Source organism: Ambystoma mexicanum, chromosome 2p (assembly GCF_040938575.1).
Source record: "Ambystoma mexicanum isolate Mex_15411 chromosome 2p, UKY_AmexF1_1, whole genome shotgun sequence".
NCBI classification, from domain to species: Eukaryota; Metazoa; Chordata; class Amphibia; order Caudata; family Ambystomatidae; genus Ambystoma; species Ambystoma mexicanum.
Genome location: NC_090923.1, coordinates 698,942,138 through 698,954,957, shown reverse-complemented (window position 1 = coordinate 698,954,957; position 12,820 = coordinate 698,942,138).

Below are 12,820 nucleotides of genomic sequence, written 5' to 3'. Positions count from 1 at the left end.
GTTTTCTCATGTACTTGAGTTATTCCGTTATTTTGTTTTTTCTCTGTATGTTATATTTGGGCCTGTCTAAAAAACAACCACACTGTGAAAAAATGATGAAAAACTTAATTGACACAATATTCCAGTATTTCATGACAAGTATTTGATGTGTTGCAGCTGGTGAGTGCCAAAACGTGCATCACAAGCTTCCCAATAACTGTCATATATTAAAGAGTAGACACTAGACTATTACACGTGAAACATGCATTGAATGGTGTGCACAATAGAACAAGTGTCTCCTAAACCATGCACAATCAGATTACAAACATGAAATAAATATGTGCAGCCATGTTAACATGAATAAAACAAGTACTACTGAAACAACAATGAAACCTTGCTCTTACTGCACATCATTTCACTAATTCTCTGTGAAGGTGCCTTTCACTGTGTCAAAGTCTGGCACCATTGGAGTGGTAATATTTGGGCCGACCCATGGCCTGTAAGTGGCCCATAACGTGTAACCATGTAGTGGAACAACAGATGGCCCTTTACGTAGTGTCTGAAGTCTTGCTCATCGGGCCTCATCTAGTAGTGACCATTTCCTCTGTAAAGGTCTAGTGGGTGTTGGCCAGTTATGCTCTGATAGCCTGACTTTGCACCCCTTCCGGACAGAGGAGCAGATATTTTATTTTATTTTATTTTTATTTATTTTTTAACTGGTTGTGTAAGCTCACGCCATTCACATGAATTTCATCCTCCAAAATGAGTTTACATTGCAATGTGTACTTTGCCGTCCAACAACTTCCACATCACATACCCCTTCATGACGAGTTGCAGGTGGAGGGATGACACCAATAGAAAACTCTGTGGGACGAAAGGGCTCAGGCAGAAGGGGCACTACATCACTCAGGTTCTGTTCTGGACTCATGGACACTGGGGGATTGACCTATGTCTCCCCTTCCACATGTCCCAACGATGATAGATAATGCCTCAAGTCCAACTTCTACCTCATCATCACTTTCCAGGTCTGGTATGTTGGACCTTATGTCACACTGTGTCGTGGTGGTGGTGGGTGACACTTTACATCTGGGGAAATGTGTATTTTTCACTGACCATGATGTGGAGTGTAAAATGTTCCATATGTCACTGCTGTTCCTACGTTGCTATGTTCTCTCCACCAGCTATGCGTGTGCTGGCTCAAAATCAGGAGCTCCTAACTGTTGGGATTTTACTCATACCAGTCATAACCAGTTGTATCCATTTTCTGATAAGATAATTAGCTTCCGTGATTAGCTACCTATAGGTGTAGACCCAATACAATCTGAAACCCTGCTTCGATATCAATATTAAACATCACATTACAGGTGCAACCTTACCTGGTTGCTCCTCTGTGTCCAACAATTCCAGCAACTGCTGTTGCAAGAGTCCTGCACATAACCGTGTCTTTGGTTTGTGTCAGTGTTACCTCAGAGCTCGGTCCTCCTCCTTTGCCACTTGGGTGGACCATCCTCTGAGTTACCATCCCCGTGATGCCACGTGTGATGGCTGCACAACGTATGCTGATACCAATCACTGGCTAGGCCTACGCACCTATAGAGTTGAATTTGTTGCTCACCTGCTGCCAGAGGATACTGAATTCGGCCATGGAAGTTCAGCATGCATGTTCTGATGGGCCTTCACCAAGTGCATGAGTCCATCAACCTGTGGCTATTTGATGCTTTTCTTGTGTCTGACCTTTCCATGCTCGTCACCATTGTCCCCTTTTTTTGCCATTGTCAGTTTCAGTTTGACACATGTCAGGGCTGTGTGAGACATTGCAGATATTGGTGATCTCTTTTCACACACTTCCTCCTCCCCTGTTCGTTTTTCAAGACACACATTGCCATGTATCTTTGAGCGAGTGCATGTTTAATACACAAGTCTGTGAGAGGCACACAATTCACACCTAAGATATCTGTATGCATGATGAAGATGTGCAAAATGTGTACATGGGAAACATGAGCTTCTACGGCGATGCATGAGGAATGCCCGCAGAAGGTGGAGCAGTGATGCAAACCTGTGTATCTAGGAGAGGTGCCAGAAACATGCACATTTGATGGAGATCAGTAAGTAACGTGCCCATCGCCTGCACTACTTTACAAAACTCAAGATTCTCCTGGACATAAACCTACATGTGTGATTAAATACACTTCTAAGTACACCATTCAATGTATGAGTACCAGTATGTATTGTCCTAAGTATGTGAGATAGGGGACACACCCAAAGACCCACTTAGAGGGACAACAACACATAGAATAGTCCACATAACCTAATAAATCATTAATGGTTAGAATGGCAAAGTAAAGAAGATGCATTACAACCATATACACATATAATTAAAATGACTGTAATTGCAACTACTTGGAACAAATGTATGACAAAACATTCAGTATGATGAACATACCAAAATGTGTGTAAAAAACAGGTATCACATTTAGACAAAGCGATGACAACTAACAATGAGGTTTGTAAAAGTCACCTGAGACCAACAGTCCAAATCTGAAATACTCTTTACACAATTAGGTGGCAAATTCCTGGGCTTGCATATAACCTGTGGTCCACTGCCTTATTGTGGACACAAATAATGCGGCCAACTAGATCGCCTGCAATACATCAGAACATTGTTTTCACACAATACATGGGCAATGATGTCATGTGCGCAGATCATATGCTAACATTTAATGAGCCATAACTCAGCATTGCAAATTCATGCAACTAGCTCTGGGAGTTCAAACATCACAAAGAGAAACCTGATTGCGCAAAAACGTTCTTGCACGATACCCCATCTCATTGCAATGCACATTTATTATAGAATCTGGCCTTCGTTATAAACCTTTTTGAAAAGTCAGGTGTTTACGTTATGGTTCAGCACTCCAGTGAAGAGCACGAATGCACACATGACAGATGGCCCAGAGCTAGCTCACTGCCTCCTCCGCGCTTTCTGCCATGGCCATGGATAAGGTAGCACAAGTTTTACATGAAAGAGTCAAGAATGTCACTCTACAGGAAACATAGCCATTATTCATGTGGAGCAAATGTCAACAATGACAGGAAGTAACGGAGTGTGACAGAGAGCGACTTTGGGAGAGAGGCGGTGGTGCTGGAACAGTTTTCAGCGTGGGGGGAGCTGGCTGGTCTTCCCAGAATCTGGTCTACATCTCTTTATCAAAATCATAAAGGGTTGGGAATAATCCTGGTGCAACTAACCAGCAAGAATATCCCATGAAGAAACTCCTTCGGTGGAAGTACTTGACTGCTATCACCCCCAGCACACCACCATACATGGCCCACCTCTTTTGTCTGGCGACCACACAGACTGACAGAAGAGGACTGCTCTCCTGTCAGTCAGCATGTGTGCTCTGTTAGCGCAATATTGAGATTTGACTGGGCCAGATCTCATGCATCCTGCTGGCTTCTCATTATTGGGCACCACTATGTTTTATGTGAATCCCAATTGCTCAGAGGTAGGAAGCACAACTCACCTTGCAAATAACGCACGCAGTTGGGCTGTCCTTCCTGGCACTTTGTTTTGATATAATATGATATGGCATTTGTAACGCAACTATACACAAGTGTTTCCGGGCACGACGAGGCAAGGGAGGAGGAACAAAGGGAAGACAGAACAACGATCCTACTAGGCCAGTTGACAATCAGATCGCGCAAGTGCAAGTGGAGGAGGAAAAGTGCGAAGGGAGAGGGGAAAGTGCGGTACATGGGATAGTAGAATAAATAAGATAAATAAAAGCGGCCACTGGTGGCAAGTGCAAGGTAAGTGCAGAGATAAGAGCTGGCAGGGGGACTGTGGGGATACAGAAAACAGTCCCCGGTGCAGGGGTTGTCAGGGAGGCAGTGCAGGTGGGCGACTGGTGGGGCCTGGGCCTGAGAATCAGAAAGGGTGGCCAGGTAATCAGTGCAGTTACTGCCAGGAATTCAGCAGGGGGAGAGAAAGCAGAAGCAAAGAGGAAGGTTTTGAGGTGCTTCAGGAACTAGAGATGGTTCTCCTCAAGTTCCAGGGAGGAAGAAAGGCTGTTCCAGAGGTAGGCCCCTGCCGAAGAGAGAGATCTACAATCAACACGTTGCTTGGAGAAGCGACTGACCCTGAGGGAGTTTGATGCGGATGAGCGAAGAGCACGAGAAGGAAGATATTTAGGAAGAGAGAGTTGAAAGTATAACTGCCCCAGGCCCCAGAAGGCCTTGTGGACAATGCAGAGGGTTTTGAACTTAATCCTCGCAGCCACTGGGAGCCAGTGCAGGGATTTCAGTCCTGGAGAGATACAATCCCTGGGCTTGAGGCCAAGGACAAGTCTTGCAGTCCTGTTCGGGATAAGTTGTAGAGGGCGGAGAGAAGAGGCAGGCAGATTTAGATAGAGGCTATTACAATAGTCCAGCCTAGAGAGAACCAGGGCTCTGGAGACAGTGAGCCTCTGGGGGAAGGAGAGGAAAGGAAGAATACCTCTAAGGAGTTGCAGCTGGTAGTGTGAGTTCTTAGAGACGTCAGAGATGTGAGGAGAGAAGGAGAGTGTGGAGTCCAATATGGCTCCGAGGTTTTTAGCCTTGCAGTTGGGAGCAGGATGAGGGCCAAGAGTGGCCGGCAAGAGTGCTGCAGGGAAGGAGGGAGTGGGTGTGCCGATGAATAGAATCTCAGTCTTACTGGCATTAAAGTAGAGGTCATTGGCAGTGCTCAAGTCATGGATGGAAGACAGACAGTCAGAGATGAGGGAAGGAGAGGAAGAGACCGAGGGTAGCCTGAAAATGAGCTGGGTATCGTCCACATAGCACTGAAAGTTGGGGCAAAGAGCTGCGATGCAGATGGTAATGTTCAGTTCCAAGAAGACAGCACGAGTCAGTTTAAACATACATGGGACGGCAATTAACTATATCCCATATTACAGATACTTGGGTGTCGAGGTTGAGCCCAAGGGGCACTACACTATCTGCAAACAAAACAGAACTACAAGAGCGGCCCAAGTCACTGCACTTATCCATCGTTTTTCTACATCCCACGGTGGTTATACCATCTGAGCAGCACGCCAACTTTACCTTCAGGTCTTAACGCCAATGATAATCTATGGCCTTGAGGCACTGCAATTGATAGACCTTGACTGGCTTCAAATCCTCGAAGGAAAATTCTGGAAAAAAATACTCGGTCTCCCAGGCTGTATTCCAATGGCCATCCTTAGATTAGAGCTGGGCCTTATCTCCTGGAAGTCCCTAGTACTCAGGAAAAGAGATGAATTATATCTAAAAGCAACACCAGATACAGCTAATCTATTGTTAGCAGCGATTCACTGCGAAATCAACAAAGCGTCTTCATATTCTCTTATGAAAAAGAACATCATCAACTACCTTGAAGCGATTGGCTGGACCCAAAAACAACAAGTAGTCTCCACTCCATTGCTGAGAGCGCTAGCCAAGAAAACTGAACTACACGATTGGATCAGCAATTTTGCGCATTTGGAAGATCTAAAGCGCTATAAATGTGTGCAATTTATGAACTACACTTTCAAGAAACCTTTACCATATCTGAACCTATGTCCTTCACCACGTCTACGACGATTCATTCTTCTGCTAAGGATCGATCAGCTACCTGTACTGGCAATAAGTGGGATCAAGAACAATCTCCCCCTACCCGAACGCTACTGCAGGTTGTGCAAGGACAGAACGGAATCTGAAACGGGCAAACATGTCCTTACTAGATGTGTTGCTATGATAAAGGTCTATAAATATTTTACGCAGATTTTGTCCATAACTTGGAATATGTTGGCAGCAACGAATTCTGGCAAAGAGCCGTTAATGCAAAGGGAAAAGGAATGAAACTATACATTGCAATGTATAATGTTTGGACGAATGTTGAGAAATCATTGGGCATAAACATATAGCAAACTGCCAATTTAGGAATGTCTTCTATGGGAATGTTATATTTAGGAAAAAATAGTTTACTAGTCTACCATTAGCAATCGCTTTCTGGACCTGAAGTTTTGATTATGTAAAAGAACTAACATTCATCAATCGGTGGTCTTAAGGACTTATTCACATATTTTCTCGACATATACACTTTCAATTTTGAATTTTGAATTTTTTTTTTTTTAAGTTAAGATCCTATCTACTAATTTTATCTTTCGTTTTCCTTTTTATTCTTACTTTCCTTTTTCTTTTCTCCTTACTCCTTCCTTTTATCCTATTTCCTTTATTAATTTAATATGTTATTATCTGTTTTTAATGATTAACTGCTTTGTTAATGTAATTTCTTATGTCATGTGAAAATCTTATACTAAGCTATAACACATTAATAATAAACAAGTCTCGCAGTCCTGTTCCGGATAAGTTGTAGAGGGCGGAGAGAAGAGGCAGGCAGATTTAGATAGAGGCTATTACAATAGTCCAGCCTAGAAAGAACCAGGGCTCTGGAGACAGTGAGCCTCTGGGGAAAGGAGAGGAAAGGAAGAATACCTCTAAGGAGTTGCAGCTGGTAGTGTGAGTTCTTAGAGACGTCAGAGATGTGAGGAGAGAAGGACAGTGTGGAGTCCAATATGGCTCCGAGGTTTTTAGCCTTGCAGTTGGGAGCAGGATGAGGGCCAAGAGTGGCTGGCAAGAGTGCTGCAGGGAAGGAGGGAGTGGCTGTGCCGATGAATAGAATCTCAGTCTTACTGGCATTAAAGTAGAGGTCATTGGCAGTGCTCAAGTCATGGATGGAAGACAGACAGTCAGAGATAAGGGAAGGAGAGGAGGAGACCGAGGGTAGCCTGAAAATGAGCTGGGTATCGTCCGCATAGCACTGAAAGTTGGGGCAAAGAGCTGCGATGCGGTGGGCAAGGAGTGCCAGGTATTGGTTGAACAGCCAGGGAGAGAAGTTAGACCCCTGGGGGACACCACAGGTAGAGAAAAAGATATCAGAGAGGAGGGACTCAAGTTGGACATGGGAGGGTCAGTCGGAGAGGAAAGAGGTCAGCCACGCCAGAGCCTGACCAGTGATACCCAGGTTATCACAGAGACGGTTGAGCAGGATGGCATGGTTGACAGTGTCAAAGGCAGAAGAGAGATCAAGTAGGATAAGGACGCAAGGGGTGTTGAATCAAGGTTGAAGAGCAGGTCTTCACAGATTTTCAGGAGCGCAGTTTCCATGCTTCTGGCAGCTCTGAAGCCAGACCGATGGTCATGAAGACAACCAACAGATTCATTGTGGAGATTAAGCTGGGAGATGGCCAGTTTCTCCAGGAGCTTGCCCAGGAAGGAAGTGATGGAGATAGGGCGATAGTTAGCCAGGACAGAGGGGTCGGCAGAGGGTTTCTCAAGAAGAGGGTGCAAAAGGGAGTGCTTCAGTGCTTCAGGGGGGATGGGAAGACTCCAGTGGCGAAGGCGTGAGTGCAGAAATCAGCGAGGGCAGGAGCCAGGGAGTCCATGTTGTCCTTGATAGTTTTGGAGGAACAGGGGTGGTCCTGTTTCAACGAGACTTTCATGGATTGGACTTGTCTAGAAACCTTGTCTGCAGAGAAGGAGGGAGGGGGTGTGACTGCAGAAGGTCCAGGGGAAGAGCAGGGAATAGAGGGAGGGAGGCAATAGGACGAGAGTGATGACAGGATGTCCTGAGTTTTAGAAATGAAGTGAGAAGCCAGTGCCGTTCAGAGGGCATGGGAAGGGACAGGAGAGGCAGAGACTGCGCCAGGATTGTCCAGTTCCTTGCAGATTCTAAAGAGTTTAGCTGATTTGTTAGATGCTGCAGAGACGTGGGCTTGGATATGAGCTCTCTTCTTGGTGAGGACAGAGAGTCGGTATTGCCTTTGCAACAGGCGCCAGGCCAGTTTGTCAGAGGATGAACATGAAGCACACCATTTCCTCTCGGCCAACCTGCACTTGCATTTTAGGATGACAAGGTCTGAGTCGTACCAGGAGTTACACTTGGCTTTGGGCTTCAGGCGGTTTCTCATGACAGGGGCAAGCATATCAATAGTATCAGATATAGAAGAGTGGAGCATGGAGAGGGCTGTGTCAGGGTGAGAGTCAGCCAAAGGGGGACGAGGGGGTGAGAAGGTGGCGGCGAATGCCTCAACTGACACACGCTTCATGGGTCGGATTACCGAGAAGGTGGGTGTCAGTGATGGAGGTGGCTTGGCCTGAGGGGTAGGGAATGTGAGGTGGGAGGATAGGAGAAAGTGATCACTCCAGGAGAGGGGAGTGGAGAGAGGGACAGAGAGGGGAATGTCTGAGGAGATCAGAACATCAAGAGTGTGCCCTGCAGAGTGAGTCGGGCCAGAGGGGAGAATAGTGAGTGAGAGAGAGTTGCAGAGGTCACGAAAGAGTCCAGAGGGAGGACAGAAGGCATCCAGGTGGATGTTGAAGTCTCCAAGAAGTAGAAGTTGAGTGATAGAGCCCAGGAGTGCAGGAGTGAGGAGGAGAGCTTCACCTACTCAGAGAGGAAGGAAGAAATCTGACCAGGTGGCCAATAGATAGTAGCCACAGTAAAGGAGTGGCTAGGGGAGAGAGAGAGCCTACAAATGAGGCATTCAAATGAGGAGTAGGCCTGCGTAGGAGTGACAGTGGCAGGAATCCACTCAGGGAAGATCAGGGCTACACCACCACCAGAGCGGTTGGACCTGGGCACAGAGAGGATCTTGTAGTCGTCAGGTAGGAGAGTGTCAAAGCTCGTGACAGAGCTGGCCGTGAACCATGTCTCGGTGAGACCGAGGATATCAAGGTCACGTTCTTCCAGAAGGCGGCAGATATCAGAGGTGTGTTTGGCAGCAGAGCGAGAGTTTAGAGTGGCAACATGGAGAAGGTTGCCATCCTTGAAGGACTTCTGGGGAGGGGTACAGATCAGATGTATGCCCTTCAGTGGTGTAGCGGGAGCCCAAGAGGGGTAGAGTGGGAGGGAGGAGGCAAGGTAGCCAAGGAGGAGGCAGAAGGGGGAGGCGAGGTAGTCAGGGAAAGGTGGGAGGGAACAGCAGGAAAAGAGAGGATGTTGATGAGGCACGGGAAGCGTATATCAAAGAGATTAAGGTTGGCCTGAGGGCCTTGGAGCAAGACAGTCCCATTTGAGTAGACATTAATGATGACCTTAGAGGAACGAAGTAGAACAGGAGGGTGCCCCAACGGGTGCCACCATTAATGGAAGAAGAGGAGAAAGGAGAGAGCACGGAGACCACACGAGGGATCCATAGGTCTGGTGCAGGAACGACAAAGAGGATGTCGGTGAGACACTGGTATAGGTGTCAGCGATAGGTAGGCCTGGGTTGGAGACCAGGATGTCCTTTTTAAACTTCATCCTTCCAGACTTAGTGAGGAGAGCAGGATAGTCAATAGAGAAGCAGTTTGAAAAGATAGGGGAGACAGAGAGCACCTTAGAGTGGGTGGGAGAGGAGGAGGGGTGGGAAGGGAGAGGGGGGGGCCTAGGGTAGACCGACAAGACAGTGAGAGGCAAGTGAGTAGAGCTGTGGGACAAGACGACGGCACTCAGGATGAGAGCTCAGAAAATGCACATTCTAAGACAGGAGAGAAGACACACCTAAGTTTGAGAATCCTAAAGATGGAGAAAAGGCCTAGGTTTCACAATGCAATTTGGTGGTACTGATGCAGGCAAATTTAGAATAACCAGTGGAAAGCCACCTAAGTTTGAGAATCCTAAAGAGGAAGAAAATGCCTAGGTTTCACAATACAATTTGGTTGTACTGATACAGGCAAATTTAGAACAACCAGTGAAAAGCCACCTAAGTTTGAGAATCCTAAAGAGGGAGAAAAGGCCTAGGTTTCACAATGCAATTTGGTGGTACTGATACAGGCAAATTTAGAACAATACAAAACAGCAGGGGAATAAACCACCGGTAAGTGGAAGGGGGGTAAGCAGGGTGGTCAGAAGGGACGTGACTTGCAGCTGGCGTCTCCTGCGGACACCTGCAGACACCAACAAGCAGCCACCAAGTAGGAGCCGCCCTTTGCCTACAGGGATGTCATTTCACCAAAAAGCCTGGGATAGCAGAAGTGACATCACATGACCCTTGACCTCTGATGACATCACAGGAAGTGATGTAATTCGACCCCACCCCAAAGTGACATCACAGGAAGCGATGGAACACGACTGTGATGAACCTTGACCGACCAACCTTGACGAAACAGGAAGTGGTCACACATTGCATTGTTTATAAGTACACTATTGAAAAATATAGTTACAATATCAATGTAACATGATATACATTTCATACAAGAATGGATAACCATATGTATTGGCAGAAAAAAACATGCTAAAACTGCAACTTGAGAAAAGCAAACTATATAGTCAGAAATAGATGCTTATTCTACTGTAAATGCTTTTTGGAGGATTTTGTCTGATTTGTGAATTTGAGGTGTTTAATAACAGACAAATCAGGGACTCACCCCCTGAAGTGTGCCTGAAATAAACCTTTAATGAGTCTAGCAATTATTGGTTAGAATTCCAGAAATACAGATTATTTGTTACTCCTATTCTTTCTTTTTAAGGGTAACTACCAAAAATGTTACACTTGTGGAACCCCCTGATTTTTTAAGAAGCCTGCAATAGAAAGGCAGCCACTCTAGAAACAAAGAGGCAGATGACATTGGCCACAGCCCAAGAGCTTCGATTTGTAACAGGGGTAGCAAGGGAGACCACAGGGGTAGCAAGGGAGACCTCAGGGGTCGCAAGTGTGACCCCTGGTAACCCCTAAATGATGTCCCTGTTTGCCTAGGGGCCCTTAGCCGTGAGGCTGCCGGGCAGAGGCTGCCCAGCGAAGGTCAGAGATAAGGGGGGGAAGAAGCCAATCAGGGGGTTGGGCAGGTTGCGAGGAGGGCAGAAGGAGGGACAGATGCGGGAAGAGGGAGGCCTGGAAAGGAATGGAGACACGGAGGGCACAGAAACCATTAAATTATTTTCACAATACAATAATAACCCCCAAAACAATGCAAGCACAAGGCCCAGGGGGGCTGCTAAGATTCAATTACAGCAGAGTAGGGTTACTCTGCACTCACCTCAGTCGAACCGCGTTAGGAATGGCGAGCGTGGGTGGGCAGCGTGTCGCTGCCACAAAGACACCGGGAACACAGATCCAATTAGGGGGGTGGGCGGGTTGGGAGGAGGGCGGAGAGTAGGAACAGATGCGGGAGGAGGGAGGCCGAGAAAGGAATGGAGAAACGGAGGGCACAGCAACCAATAAATTATTTTCATAACACAATAATATCCCCCAAAACAATGCGAGCACAAGGCCGAGGAGGGCTGCTAAGATTCAATTACAGCAGAGTAGGGTTACGCTGCACTCACCTCGCTTGAACCGCATTAGGAATGAGAGAGAGAACTCTACATCAGAATGTTACTCTAAATGTGGAAATGTGTCCTTCAATGCAAGGAGGCCGCACACTCATTCCCTAATAAAGGATCTACCGCTGACTATATCATATTTATTATTAGTATTTTTTATTGTGCTTTTAGTTAATTACAAAACTTTAAGCACTTCATTTTATTAAAGAAAGGTTAATAACAAGGTAAATAACAATCACGTTTAAGTAATAGTAATACAATATTAATTACCTCAATTAATGTAATACTATATCACATGTTTTAGGTATGGCTAAAGATTGATCAATCTTTCTGAGGCAGAGCTCACACCATAGAGAAGGGATATTGTGTGTCAATGACATAAGGTGTATATCATTGATTATGTTAGCCTAACATTTCAATGTATTGTAATTGATGTTCTTAATTAGTGCCAACTAGGGATGCAGAATGTGTGGGAGGCAGGAGGTAACCCACATCATCACTCCTTGTCCTGTCTTTTAATGGTATTGATATGTGATTCCCGAGGGATCATCAGCTTGGAATGCTCATCCAGCATTGTGTCGGATCCCTGCATTGCTCCTTCCATGTGCAGTACATGCTCTGCGATGGACAGAATATTTCTGAAATACTGGCGAGAAAGGAGAATGGTCAATTCAATGTCAGATATGGGAAGGGGAAATATTGCTAAATGGGATCTATGTTCACAATAGGTGTGTGGAACGAGTTCTTAGGGGCAACAGAAGGGAATTCAGAATCCATGCTCATCCAGTCTTCAGTCTCCCTCCTGAGAATGAACAATACGCATTGGCATTGTACTAATCGAATTAAAGAAACCTTACTGATGAGTCACGATACATTCAAAAGTAAAGTATAGTTGCCAGGCCAGAGCTGCTTGATACTGTCGATCATAATTATAGCAAACATGTTTTTTTTTATATTCACATATTTATTTGAATTTTACACAGTACATTAAAAATGCAAATCGCTCCATCTTATTTAACAAACTGAGAAACAACAGTTCACAAGTGTGGTGAAATCAGCTCAGTAAAGTCTCGAGAATTAGAGTCCAAGAAAGCTAAAGATTTTACATTTCCAGGAATCTATCCCCAATATCATCAGTTAAAGTTTCTTTTCTTGTTTTTGCTGAAGATCAACCTTTCTATTTTTGACAACTGTTCTAGATCTCTCAACCCTTCAGAGACCGATGCAATTTGTTCACTCTTCCAGTACCTTAAAATAATGTTCTTAGCAGATAGTGATGCTCTACAAAACTAACATCTTTGCGGATATGACACGTTCTCTATCAGGTTTTCTTCTCCGAGAATATTACTCTCATGATCATAATGCACATCCAGCATTAAGACTCGATTCATTGTCATTGTCACCTCCCTCCAGAAATCCCTCACAGAGCCACACTCCCATATCATGAGTTCAAACGAACCCCTCCTATGCTTGCATCTCCAATATGCCTCAGACATTAACAACCCCTCTTAAATAATTTCCATGTATGTCAAACATGTTGAT